The sequence below is a fragment of the Ptychodera flava genome, chromosome 11 (assembly GCF_041260155.1).
Source record: "Ptychodera flava strain L36383 chromosome 11, AS_Pfla_20210202, whole genome shotgun sequence".
Taxonomy (NCBI): domain Eukaryota; kingdom Metazoa; phylum Hemichordata; class Enteropneusta; family Ptychoderidae; genus Ptychodera; species Ptychodera flava.
In genome coordinates, this window is record NC_091938.1 from 26986230 (window position 1) to 26999896 (window position 13667).

Consider the following 13667-nt stretch of genomic DNA (forward strand, 5'->3'; position numbering starts at 1 on the left):
AACGTGGATAATTGAAATTAAAGGCCTTCACGTGCTCATAGAGCTTATTGGACTTTTTACAAAGAACGCTAATTAGTATTTTCATGGTTGCCATGGCGATTCACCACATTCAATTATATCTTGTTTTTCCGAAGTTGCGCTCGATGTATACACTAGAGAAAATTAATCCAGTGCAACTGTCACAGTCGCTTCACAAACACAATGGATTTTTGTTAATTATTCATTTTCGGGTGATGAAAATTTGCTCTTTAGTTGATGAAAGCTCCGCTGATTAATTTGTACAATGCTTTTTGTTGGGAAAACCAATCGAAGGAGAGTGGTTTTAACCAAAATGCCATGAAAACAGCGGCCCCTCTTTTGATAGCAACTATAGAGAGTTAGAATATCCGTCATCTCTTGCTAATGTCTACAAACAAATGTCTGTCTCTTGTGCATTTTTGATAAAGGTGTATTTTGCTAACAACATGACGACGCCTACAGACCGCGCTGTGCGTTCTCCCTCTCAGTCAATTACAAGCTGAATTAGTACAAATTTTATGACTTTACATACTTGTCATCTTCGTCTCCTCATTTGTTTGACCTACTGGATAGATATGTCATCGAGGAGTATTCAATTTGGCAAATTATTCATGGGAGCAAAACTGCGCGGCCAACACTGGTTTTCTGGCTCAGGAAGGGAATAATAATACATATTGCTTAAAAGCAATATTCAAAAGCCATACATATACCTACGTCCTGTTTTTTAACAATACACCTTTTAGATAACCTCCCGAATTTTATCATATAAAATCATTCTAGACGATCCGAACAAAGTACATAGAAAAAACGCCCTCTTCAGTTGACTTTGCTATTTTTTATCTTTTCAACATATACATGTACAACTTATGATCAGATGACTTGATCTCAGAGGAATTTAAAACCTACGTCCGGATTTTTTGACCAAGTGCACCTAAAAATATCTGCAAGCGGGAAGATGAAACAAAATCAGTATATGATCATAAGATGAATCATTAAGATAACACGCAACCAATTTATATTTGCGATGTCGAATGTCCCCCTGGGGCGTAAACAAAAGAATAGATATACGAGATAAAAGAGTGGGACTAAGTGACCGGAAGACCGTCTTTTCAACGTAGCATGACTAACGTCTTCAATTGGTTCTTTTCCATGGAATTACTAAAGATTCAGTTTTACCCTGAGGGAATTTATCGGTCAGAGAAGCACCTTGCGAAGGTGTTTTTGAACTGTTTGTTAGTTGGAGGGATCCGCCGTGTACCCCTTTTCAGCATGCATTCCGTCGTATTCCTTACGCAAGTATTGCTCCTACATCTTCAGGGCCAATACCTAATATCAAGTAGTCCGCGCCGTCTCATATTTTCTTCAAGGCATATATTTATCCCAATTAATCATGACTTGTACATTCAAACGGGTCAGCTCTGTATCCGGTGGGCCTAGTTTGCTCTAATATTAATGTAATTAACTGAGCGCTTTTCCGTCTTTAAATTTCCGTCCGATATGATTGAAATATTAGTGTTGATATAAGCGGACCGACAATATTTGTTTGTTAATGTGTAGGGCAGCGCAACTGCGCCTGGTGATTGAAATTTATGCCTGCAGATGTCAAGAATGATTTATTTCGTTGTGCTTCCTTTAAGTCTGTCCCTGACTTCTGTTTGAAAAATCTGTTTTTGCAGTACTTTTTATGTATGCGTCTCTGATTTTCTGTCCCGTCAGGTTATATCTGTTTGCGTGTATGTCATATCTCTTTGAGTTTCTCTTCCTTTGTCCCAAATCTCTCCCGTACACTAGTTTGTTTGTCTGTCTGTCGGCTGCCTCAAACAATCCCCCTTTCTTCTGCCAGTGTTTGTCCAGTAATACTTCCTTACCAACCTACCTACATGTACCTACCTACCTACCTACCTACCTACCTACCTACCTACCTACCTACCTACCTACGTATGTATGTATGTATGTATGTATGTATGTATGTATGTATGTATGTATGTATGTATGTATGTATAGTCTGTATAGTCTGTATACGTATATATGTATTCATCTAACCATCCCAAATCCATCCCTCCATTCCCCTATCCATCACCCATTCATCTATCTATCAGTATCTATCTATCTTTGTGCTGTTTCTGTTAATTTGAATCTCAGTCCTCATACTTTCTCTTTCGAGTCACTTCTAATGTTGTCAATGTCTAGCACGGCCCCAGGACCGTAGCTCCGTGTGTTTGTTTGTTTGTTAGTTAATAATTCCATAACAATTAGAAAGGTGACTAACACATTGAATGCAAGCTAAAGCAACAAACTGTCGATAAAATTGAATTTCTACAAACATAGTGTCGGTACTGGGTGAATGTGCTGCGCTGTATTTCGTAGTCAGAAACCCAAATAATCTAATACTAAGTCAACATGTTCTCAATGAGACACCAAAATGACAGTGATCATCAAAGATTATACACTCAGATGTCAAATCCAGTTGAATATCAGATAAAAACCAGTTTTCAAGCACTGTCTTTTTGAAAAATCCATTTAATTTGAATTAATTGTTTTGTTGGGCACAAAATGGGTCACCTATACGAGCATAGTTTGCATAATACGTACCGCAGTGTACTCAGGTCTGAATCAACTGTGTAGATAAGGAAGAACTCTATCTCGTGGGCATATATCCGACCTCTTTTTTTTTCATACTTTTCAGGTCTATCGCTTGTTTGGGCTCATTATAAAGCTCTTGGAGTTATAAAAATGTAATAATTAGGACTAACACCTTCTGATCTAATTTGGGATTTTCTGATCTTGACCAAATCATGATATTTTCACGTAAATTATTGCAATTTCACACTCTCTCTATTTAACTGACATTTTAAAGTATTAAAAACTGAAAAATAGAAATCTTCAACCTTTAACATCAAAAATCTTATTTTTTGGCAGGTAAAAAATCAACTTTTTCTGACAGGTTTCATTATGACATCTTTGAAACACAAAATAACCTACATTTAAAGTTTCAGAAATTTTAATTTCAAAAATTAAAAATTATTACATATATTGTTGAAGATCTCTAACATCGGCTGTGTAGACACAGTAGCAGGTGCCTGGTACAGTCTTTTCGGAAGAATGCTAGCTGACCCTGCTTGAGATGGCGTTCAATTGAACGCCATCTCAAAGCACAGCCTGGCCCTGCTTGAGATGGCGTTCAATTGAACGCCATCTCAAAGCACAGGCTGACCCTGCTTGAGATGGCATTCAATTGAACGCCATCTCAAAGCACAGGCTGACCCTGCTTGAGATGGCGTTCAATTGAACGCCATCTCAAAGCACAGGCTGACCCTGCTTGAGATGGCGTTCAATTGAACGCCATCTCAAAGCACAGGCTGACCCTGTGCCCTGCTTGAGGTGGCGTTCAAATGAACGCCATTTCAAAGCATGGGCTGACCCTGCCTGAGATGGTGTTCAATTTAAGGCCGTCTCGAAGCACAAGCAGGCCATGTCAATGTTGGAGAATGAACATTTCTGATGAACAAATAGGCCACCTTGTGTTATCATTGGTGAATAAAACTGATATATTTGAGAGGGTGTTTGTACTGTTTCAAAGTAAAAAGTGAGTAGTTAATAAAAGACTACTGTAGGTATCAGCATTTCAAAAAATCAGCAAATCTAAGTGAACTAATCTTTTATTTAAGAAAATTTAATATGTACATGATAACATTATGTAGACACACAAAAATTAGACATTTTGTCTACCTGCATAACACCAGCTTTTCCCAAACATTGTGTGGAGACAATGGTAAAGACCACACAAATCCTGCACATACAGGCAGCAATTTCTTAACTTTTGACTGTTAATTGTTGCAAAGGCTGCCTCCAGAAATTTGATTATTAGTGACTGATCACAAAATAAAACAAATCAATGTTGTAACACTCACATGTAATGTACCGTACACTTTGGCTATAATTCCTCTCTTGTTAAAAGTAACAAACTAGTTTGCAAGTTCCCAGAAGAAATTATTATCAATACACAGCACAGAGTGTTTCCTATTTAAGAATACATGTATTTAAGAATACATGCATCTTTCACCAATGCCAATTACACAACTACTGCTATAGAATCTAGATACATGTGGCAAATTTTGATTATGGAATAGTGAAAAACAAAATTAACAGTTATAAACTAGCGTCCCTATGGCTGATACAGCTTCACTGTGTTACATGTACAGAATAACTAGAATTTGTGATACTTGTGTTGATGATGAAGGTGGAAATCTTTGTTAGCTCATTTCAGGATGGCCTGACAAAAAGTAACAAAAAATAATAGCAAAAATACACATGGAAGATTTCACCATAATTTGAACAAATTATATTAAGATCATTCTTCAGAACATGTTAACCAAAGCTATCAGGTGAGTAGTATATCGAGAAACACTTTTTTTGACCAAAAATGGCTAATATTGCCAGAAAAATACAAAAAGTGTTGATCTTATAACAATTTTAATACATCACATTGAAATAACCCCCAGGAACCTGTATATAAAATGTCAAAGCTATCAGAAAAGCAGTTTTTGAGAAACAATTTTTCAGCAAAAATGGCAAAAATTGCCCCCTGATTACAAAATTTTTAGATTTCATGATTTTTTAATACATAAATAACCCTTAGGAACCTGTTGACAAAATATATCAAGCTATTGAATGAGTAGTACTTAAGTAACAAATTTTTGACGAAAAAGTATAAAATTAGCCTTAAAAATACAAATTTGCATATTTCATCACAATTTGAACAAATCTGATTAAAGTCATCCCTGGTTACCTGTACTCCACATTTTAAAGGAATCAGAAGAGTCATTTTGAAGATGCTGGGAATCTAAAAAGGTGACATACTCCAGACAACGAATGCCTGACAACAGACAATCGACATCCATCAGTTTGATTAACTTTGCATCGTTAACAGTGAAGCTGAAAATAGAAGTGAATTGCTGCATGTCATTTTGATTAAACATCAGTCCTTCACTAGAACATAATTGATACTATGTTCCACTATATTCGAGGTGTTGGTATATATACTGTATGCATCAAAATAGTCACCTACATGTACAAGTACAGCTGTACAGAAGTTTATGTTGTAACTGACAATGCACATGTACATACACACTTTCCCAGAGGTTAAGCTTGAAAATTGTAAACTTTCAGAGCAGAATTTATCACCTACTTTCTTAAGCAATAATGCTGCATGTATCAAAAAAAAGTCTGATTGCAATGTTGCCTCATTTGATTGCCTTTCTTCCGATTGTCTTCCTTCTGATTATCTGGTGTGCTGGATGTAATGCAGTGTTCAACAATATCCTGCTGGATGCAGTGTCGGTGGACTTATACTCATAGTTCTTCACTTCAACATGTTTTTCAATCTGAAGAACCCGTTCGCATGCTGGACAAAGAACACTTCTACTATCACAGCTGGCTTAAGAGTGCTGAAGTTTCCATCTCGTATCTTTTCTTCAGTCTGTGTTTTCCCAGAGAAACCTTAAAATGAATATTTAAAATTTCAAATTAGGAGAAAATTCAAAAGTGATAGGAAAAAATGAAATTTGACATTTTACAATTTACTAAAGAACAATAAAATTAAAGATGTAAAAATTTAAAGCTATTATTATCAAAGGGAAGCAGTCATAGAAACTGTGTTCAAGGGTCGTATCTGACCCGTACAACCAATGTTAACAGTGTAACTAAGGTATGATGGTGATTGGTGAAAGTTAAAAGTCTGTCATAATCTACAACATCATATAATTTAAAAGTTGCAGCTCACATGATGAGGGACATCTGGATATCTTTAACAAAATACCGGTACATTGTTTGTAAACAAGAAACTCACACAGATGCAGTTTCAACGATGGTTTCCATTGAGCTAAAGATGATTACTGGAGGGAGGGTCACCATATTTTGTGCAACCATAAGAAGGAAAGATGTGGCTCATTTAGTGCTTCATCCAAAAATATCGAATCATAATACATGGAGTCTATCTGGCAAATTGTTGACAATTTTTCCCCACAAAACATGCCGTATCTGCATGTAATATATATTTGTTTGATAATGTATTTAAATGTACTTTGCTTGAATTGGGAAGTAAAATGTGCATTTGTGTACGAGAAATTGATTTTTGAATTTCATCTAAAAAGCTGGTTCACTACTGTATCCATGGTGTCTATGATGAAACTATGAATATTTTTTTTTGCAGTACAAAATTAGATAAATCTGTGCATTTATGTATGCCTGATTATTAACATTATTGTTTTTGATTAGACTAGAGTGGTTACAAGTCCATGGTTGTGCAAGAAATTTGATTTTGGAATTTCACTGAAATGTTGATTCATTGTGCATTGCGGTCAATGATGAAATTATGAATAACTTTTTCCAATACAACATTAGATAAATCAGTGCATTTATGTATGCTTGATTATTTACATTATTGTTCTTGACTAGACTAGAGTGGTTACAGGTCCATGATTGTGTAAGAAATTTGATTTTGGAATTTCACCGAAATGTTGATTCACCATGCATGGCGGTCTATGATGAAACTATGAATAATTTTTTTTCAAATACAAAACTAGGTAAATCTGTGCATGTATGTGTGCTTGATTATTTGTATGAATGTTTTTGATTAAACTAGTAAGCTAGAGTGGTTGTAAGTCCATGGTTGTGCAAAAACTTTGATTTTGGAATTTCACTGAAATGTTAATTCACTATGCATGGCGGTCTATGGTGAAACAATGAATAATTTTTTTTCCAATACAAAACTAGGTAAATCTGTGCATGTATGTGTGCTTGATTATTTATATTAATGTGTTTGATTAAAGTAGAATGGTTACAAGTCCATGGTTGTGCAATAAATTTGATTTTGGAATTTCACCGAAATGTCAATTCACTATGCATGGCGGTCTATGATGAAACTATGAATAATTTTTTTTTCCAATACAAAACTAGGTAAACCTGTGCATGTACTGTATGTGTGCTTGATTATTTATATTAATGTTTTTGATGAAAGTAGAGTGGTTGTAAGTCCATGATGGAGCAAGAAATTTGATTTTGGAATTTCACTAAAATGTCAATTCAATATGCATGGCGGTCTATGGTGAAACAATGAATAATTTGTTTTCCAATACAAAACTAGGTAAATCTGTGCATGTATGTGTGCTTGATTATTTATATTAATGTTTTTGATTAAACTAGTAAACTAGAGTGGTTGTAAGTCCATGGTTGTGCAAGAACTTTGATATTGGAATTTCACTGAAATGTTAATTCACTATGCATGGCGGTCTACGATGAAACAATGAATAATTTTTTTTCCAATACAAAACTAGGTAAATCTGTGCATGTATGTGTGCTTGATTATTTATATTAATGTTTTTGATTTAACTAGAGTGGTTGTAAGTCCATGGTTGTGCACTTGAAGAAATTTGATTTTTGAATTTCACTCAAAAGTTGATTTACTGTACATGGTACGTAGCCTATGAGAGAACTATGCACAAGTTTTCCAATATAAAACTGACAATATCTTTGAATTTATGTACATTTGATAATAGATATACACTTTTCCACCTGTTGCATATGTTTTGCCTCTTGTCTTTTATCAGTTTTAACTGTTCAAGATGTGTAGGATACCACTTTATCTTCTTTGCTTGTGAAACTTGTGGATAATGTGTACGTATTTTGTTGGTGATTTCCTATTCAGGAAATATATCATGGACAATCAAAGTTTTGGCCATAAAATCAGCTTCTGTCAAAAGTGACCCCCCCCCCCCCGATAGGTTTATAAAAAAGTGACCCTCCCCTTGAACTGTTTTCTAAAAAGTGACCCTCCCCCAATTGCCCCCCCCCTGTAATTTCTGAAGGCTCCCTAATGATGAGTCCCTTATCGTCGGTGACTGTCACTGTGTCAGGTAAATCATTTCAATGGAGATGCCTAACCACTGATATAACTGAAAATATAGCTTTTTATACGTACCATCCTTTCAAACATAACTCCAAGGGTCCGTTTGGCGGTGCTTTCACCTCTTAACGTTCACGCTACGATCACAATTCCTTTCGCTCTGCTAGCTGCAGTACAGTAGCTCGAGGTTTTGCCTGGGTATTTGGGTCGGTTTTGCCGTCCGACCCAAATACCCAGGCAAAACCTCGAGCTACTGTACTGCAGCTATCGCTCTGCATGCTCTGCAAGTGCTGACATCATTTCTCGGGAACAGCACGGTCACTCCAGCTCCACAACAGTGTTGACAGACATCAAATTCATCGGCGATATCCAGGTTTCCGTTGCAGTTTCTATGTAGTCCTGCCATTAAATCGTCGGAGTAATGGATGTTCTACATTCGGAATCAGTAACCTGTCCCAACGTAGGAATTAGTGCAGTGGACATAACAAAATCATTCGAATGCCGCGCCGTTTACTTTACACGTTCGACTTGAAACGATGCAAAAGCCTCACAGCTGGGTGACCCCGTGACCTTTACTATGTTAATTTGCAAAGACCATTTTACTTGGTGTAAGAGTTGGCGTCTCGCTTAACGAGAAACATATCATTGACTACACCTCCACAACAATCATGAAGACTGTAACATACTTCCCAGTATTTTAAACAGTAGGAAAACTTTACGGCATTGTAGAACAAAATGTACCTTTAACACAACCGCGCGGCAAGCCCTAGGTGTACCTGTATTAAAATGGAATATGCCGCCATGAAATGATTGTTCGGGAATTGTTTACAGTTTATGCAAGACCAGCGACTTCAGTACACAGCAGCGTTCATCAGCGAGAGAGTACACCACCACTAATTTATCTAGACTGCTCGTCGAAGTTGACTGACAGTTGAACTACTGCCCAGTTCATCACATTTATGCCAGGGAGAACATGTCTTGTAGATCTCGTAGCGTGATAAATGCGCAAAGACGGGTTCCAGCGCTGACCGATCAGCCACACATCGGAGCAATGAGGACGGGTTAAGCTCATTACATAACACATTGGCTCGACTTTTGAGGTGCGGAATGGAATGTAAACATCCATGGGAATATTGACGCTGTTTATCCAGCAAGTTTGGCCAAATCTTTTCGATGATTCCTCAGCCTGTGAGCTTTACCAAGAAATGCTTGTGAATGCACTAGCTGGCGAGCGAAACTTGAATGAAGGTAATGTTATATTTTGTTTAACCTATTGTTAAACCATTGTTTACAAATCCAAGCCCCTCTGATTGTGGGAAAAAGGGCTGCAGTCTGTATACAGTGGAGGGGGGTATGTCAATATACTGGCCATTAGAAAACCATTTATGCGACCAAACAGAACTTTAAAATGTAGTCCATATTTTTATAACATTGTAGAAAAATCACTTGATTGTTTTTCTCAGCTGTAATCATGATTTGTAAATCATTCCTTGTGTGACAAGAACAGTAGAGGTTGAGATAGAGAATTAATCACTACATCATCAACTCTGTATTTGATCCATCAGCATACTGTATTTGCCATACAAACTGTGAAGTTTGAGCTTAAATGATCTCAGGAGAGACAAACTGTCCAGTTATTATCAGGATCTACCAAAAACCTCCCCTGGGCATAATTCACAAAAGAAGCCCATCTTTATATTCATCATGGATGCAGTGTCATCTTCAACAAAAGTAAATATTAAGAAAATTGAGTAACAAACAAGTAAAAAATTCACCCATATGTTCATTTATCTGCACAAGATTGTATTTTTTACGAGCATCTTATTAATTATTTGTTCTAGCAAGATCTCTGCCACAGATGGAAATGCTTGGGATGCATCTTTCTGTATAAACTTATACTTATTTTGGCATAGAAAGATAAGAAATGATGTCAGAGAGTTTATATGACATACATGTAAAGTCAGTGGTGGCTAGCATAGAATAGATATTTCATAAATGTGAGTGGAACTTTGTCATTTCTCATACCATACATGTATACTGTAATTATTAATTTTATAGACAACAGTCCAACTCTATCTGTGATGTAATAATAAACTACTGGTATATCATGTAAGTGTTCAGTGAGGGACAATGATTTAGACATATGACTCCTGTAAAATTTTCTTTTTCAGGATTTTGACACAGAGATGATGTATGGGAGACTTATTACCTGTAAGAAAAGACCACCAGTCCACCAGCCTTTCATTAACCCTTAAAATGTAAGTGTGATTATCTGACAAAGATCAAATCTGTCCAACATTCTCTCTCTTTCCAGTAATGGCGGGGACTTGAAAACAGATATTTGTACTACGTGCAGGGGTGGGGGTGTCTGAGAAAAAATTGACATTGCAAAGGAGGAACTTAAAACATTTCTGAATATCAAATTCCTTTCCAAATATGTTATAGCACTTTCATTTCCTGCCATTTAATTTTCAGCACACCCTTGGGCACTGTGAGTGATTAAAGCATAATAATGCACTTTTCATGCACATGTAATATTTAATTTTTGCTAACTGGAGACCACTAAAACTAATGGTATATGTATGTGTTATTACATTTGGATCATCAATTAAGCTCACAGTTTTAATCATTATGAAAGCCAAGTCAGAATATTGTTTATTTCTACACAAAATTTAGCTTATTGGACAATTTCACAATCGTCATGAAAGCTAAACCAATAATATTTTTCTGCTTAAAATTTTCCAATTTTTTATGTCCCATTTGCCATACACATGGCAACTGGGAGGTTGTTTGCAATGGCATCAAAATATCTGCATGTGATATGTCTGACTATACATTGTATGTCCGTACAGTGTTTGTATGTCTGTCTATCTGTCCGTCCAGATCAAAAACTTCCAAACCTCTGCTCATGTTGAGCTGATTTTTGAGTAGTCATGCCATGTGTGATGTACCGGTAGATGTGCCGTTGTTTAAATGAACCTCATCATTGAAATGATGGCAAAATTATCATATATGTATTTTGTGGCAATATTTTCCACTTTGTGATCAAACTATCTTCTTCTTTGAAAGTGTTTATCCCATTTCTTACAAATTAGGTGCCCAGGTCATTATGAGATGAAGTACTTCATATATGCTTCAGTATAAGAATGATTTGCAGTCGAATTTTCTTAGCATCATTCTGTAGGATTACAATGTTGCTGTATATGTTTGCTAGCACTGAGTATTTCTATAAAATGGGAGTGCTGTGTCATCAACAGTTTTTGTTGTATTTTTCATGACATATCATAACATGTTGTTTTTTTCAAAGTCAATATCATGACCATTTGTTTATCTTTTCTGATCACAGCTTCTGGCCAAAAGAAGTCACCAATGACAACACATACAGACAGAAAAAAAAATGTAGACATTGTGTCAGCAAAAGGATACAATAATTCAAATAAGAGATAGACACCTTGGAAGCGTTAACCATTGTGGTCTTGTGGTCTGTGTAAGTCACATGTACAGAAACTACGTGTAGATGAGAAGTGAACATCAAATCTACAGCGATATTTTTTCCTATGATAAGCCCAAGACCTTAAAGTATGTAGACCTGGAAACTGGGCATGTTTAACAACCACGTGCTGAGCAACGAAACTTTCATCGGATGAATGATCTGGTGGAATCAAAGTAAACATGTACTCAGAAACTGTAGTGACAGTGATGTAACGGGATGTAATGGAGGAATTCTTCTTGTATTACTGACAAAGTTTGTTAATTTTCTTTCTGTACATTTCTTAAATTAGATTAAGTTGTATAAGTTGTATACAATTGAGCTTGTCATTTTCTTGTGGCACATGTAGCCAATGCAGCTGCCCTTCTCACTGTCTGCTCTCTTATTCGGTAGTTTAGTGAAACAGCAACACTACACAGCAAAACTTCCATTCAGAAAGGCATGTCCAGGGCTAGCAGAAAACAAGCCTAATGCCAGTCTTAAGCTTGTTTAAGGCTAGCCTTAAGGCGCCCTTCTCAACCCCTGGTTCTCACATTAGCGAATGTGTCAACAGCCCATTAACAGTTTGTCATTCTTTGTTTTCCATTGAATATTTTATCAAGGAAATAATATTTATATTAGATAAATCTGATAATTGAGTGGGGCTTTAAGCAAGCCCAAAGCATACCCAGCTTGACAGCAAAGTCTGCATGTCTCATTCTCACCTTGTCTAGGGCCATTGAGTCTAAAGGTGATAACTATCATTGCCACTGAATTACATTTATATGTGATTTCCTGCACATTGTAAGAGATAATGTAGTGTTGAAAGCTATTCTGTGGGTCTCAGACTTACTTTGGGCTTGTTTTGGGCTTATCTAAGTCATGCCAAAGCAGGGCTTAATTGAACACAAGTTTTTGCTGTGTACTGTATCAGGTGTTTGTGTGAAGGTCTCATGTATTCAGTAAAATTCACTTGTTTGGAAAGTATTGGTCATTTCTTAACAAGTACAAGGCCCTGTGTCCTAGAATTATTCCTGTCATTTGCTATTGAAAATTGTAACACATACAATTTCATATTTCTATGCTTTGACCATGACAACATCAGATATCAATAAATTTTCCTGGACACAGTGCACAATTGAACATCATTTCTACAGGGTTTGAGACGGTGTTCTCAAAGAATGCTTGAGATGGCGTTCAATGGAACGCCTTCTCAAAGAATGCTTGAGATGGCGTTCAATGGAACGCCGTCTCAAAGAATGCTTGAGATGGCGTTCAATTGAACACCGTCTCAAACATTCTTTGAGATGGCGTTCAATTGAACGCCGTCTCAAAGAATGCTTGAGATGGCGTTCAATGGAACGCCGTCTCAAAGAATGCTTGAGATGGCGTTCAATTGAACGCCGTCTCAAGCATTCATTGAGATGGCGTTCAATTGAACGCCATCTCAAGCATTCTTTGAGATGGCGTTCAATTGAACGCCGTCTCAAATATCAATTGCCTGTTTTATTCTTCCAAAAATGTAATTTTTTTTTATGACAGAGGTAATATAGCCAAACTGATAATAATATGCTGCGCAAATTCCAAAAAAGATTTATTTTTGAGAAAGCCAATGCAAAGTTACTTTTTTGCCTGTAAAATATCTCAGTTCAATTTTCTTGTTGTAAATCTGTATTATTTTATTCATTAATTGTTGAATAAAAATGATAGTCAATAAAAATGTTTTTTTGTACTGTCAATTTTGGGTTTCACTTTTGCAAGTATGTCTTACATCTGAATTTATTTTTGATGAAATTATAAATTATTTGGACATATATAAAAATGTGATTTTTGAACTTGCAAATTTTAAAATATATTACATGGACTGAATGGAAATTTTGAATTGTGATTTTTATGTCAATCATTATGAAGAACCTTCAAACAGGCGAATTTTGCAAACTAAAGAATTATGCAGGAAATTTTAGCAGCCTGAAATTATAAACCATAAACATAAACTTTTGATAACAAAATTTTGCAAAATAGTAGTCAATTACAGTGAAACTAACAAATTTATCATGTAAATATCAGAAAACCTCAAGATCAGAAAATCCCAAAATAGATCAGAAGGTGTTAACTGTCTTTTGTTTTCGAAAATTAAAGTTTCGTTTTTCCCCATGGAGTTAACTCAGGGATGGCGGCAATGTTGAATTCAAATATCCGGCAAATATTAGGTTATTTGTTTCTCTAGTACCAGTTGAGTGTTTGTACGGTGATCCTCATTTTTACTCTTGATTTGAC

The 13667-nt window shown here is 36.0% G+C and overlaps 1 long non-coding RNA gene across 1 annotated transcript; it reads left to right on the top strand.

Moving 5' to 3' along the window:
• Positions 1-8734: 8734 nt before the first annotated feature.
• Positions 8735-13112, top strand: LOC139143972 (uncharacterized). The gene is made up of 3 exons (XR_011554701.1): positions 8735-9169; positions 10093-10179; positions 11268-13112. It is a non-coding gene; the product is annotated as an uncharacterized lncRNA (long non-coding RNA).
• Positions 13113-13667: the final 555 nt, after the last annotated feature.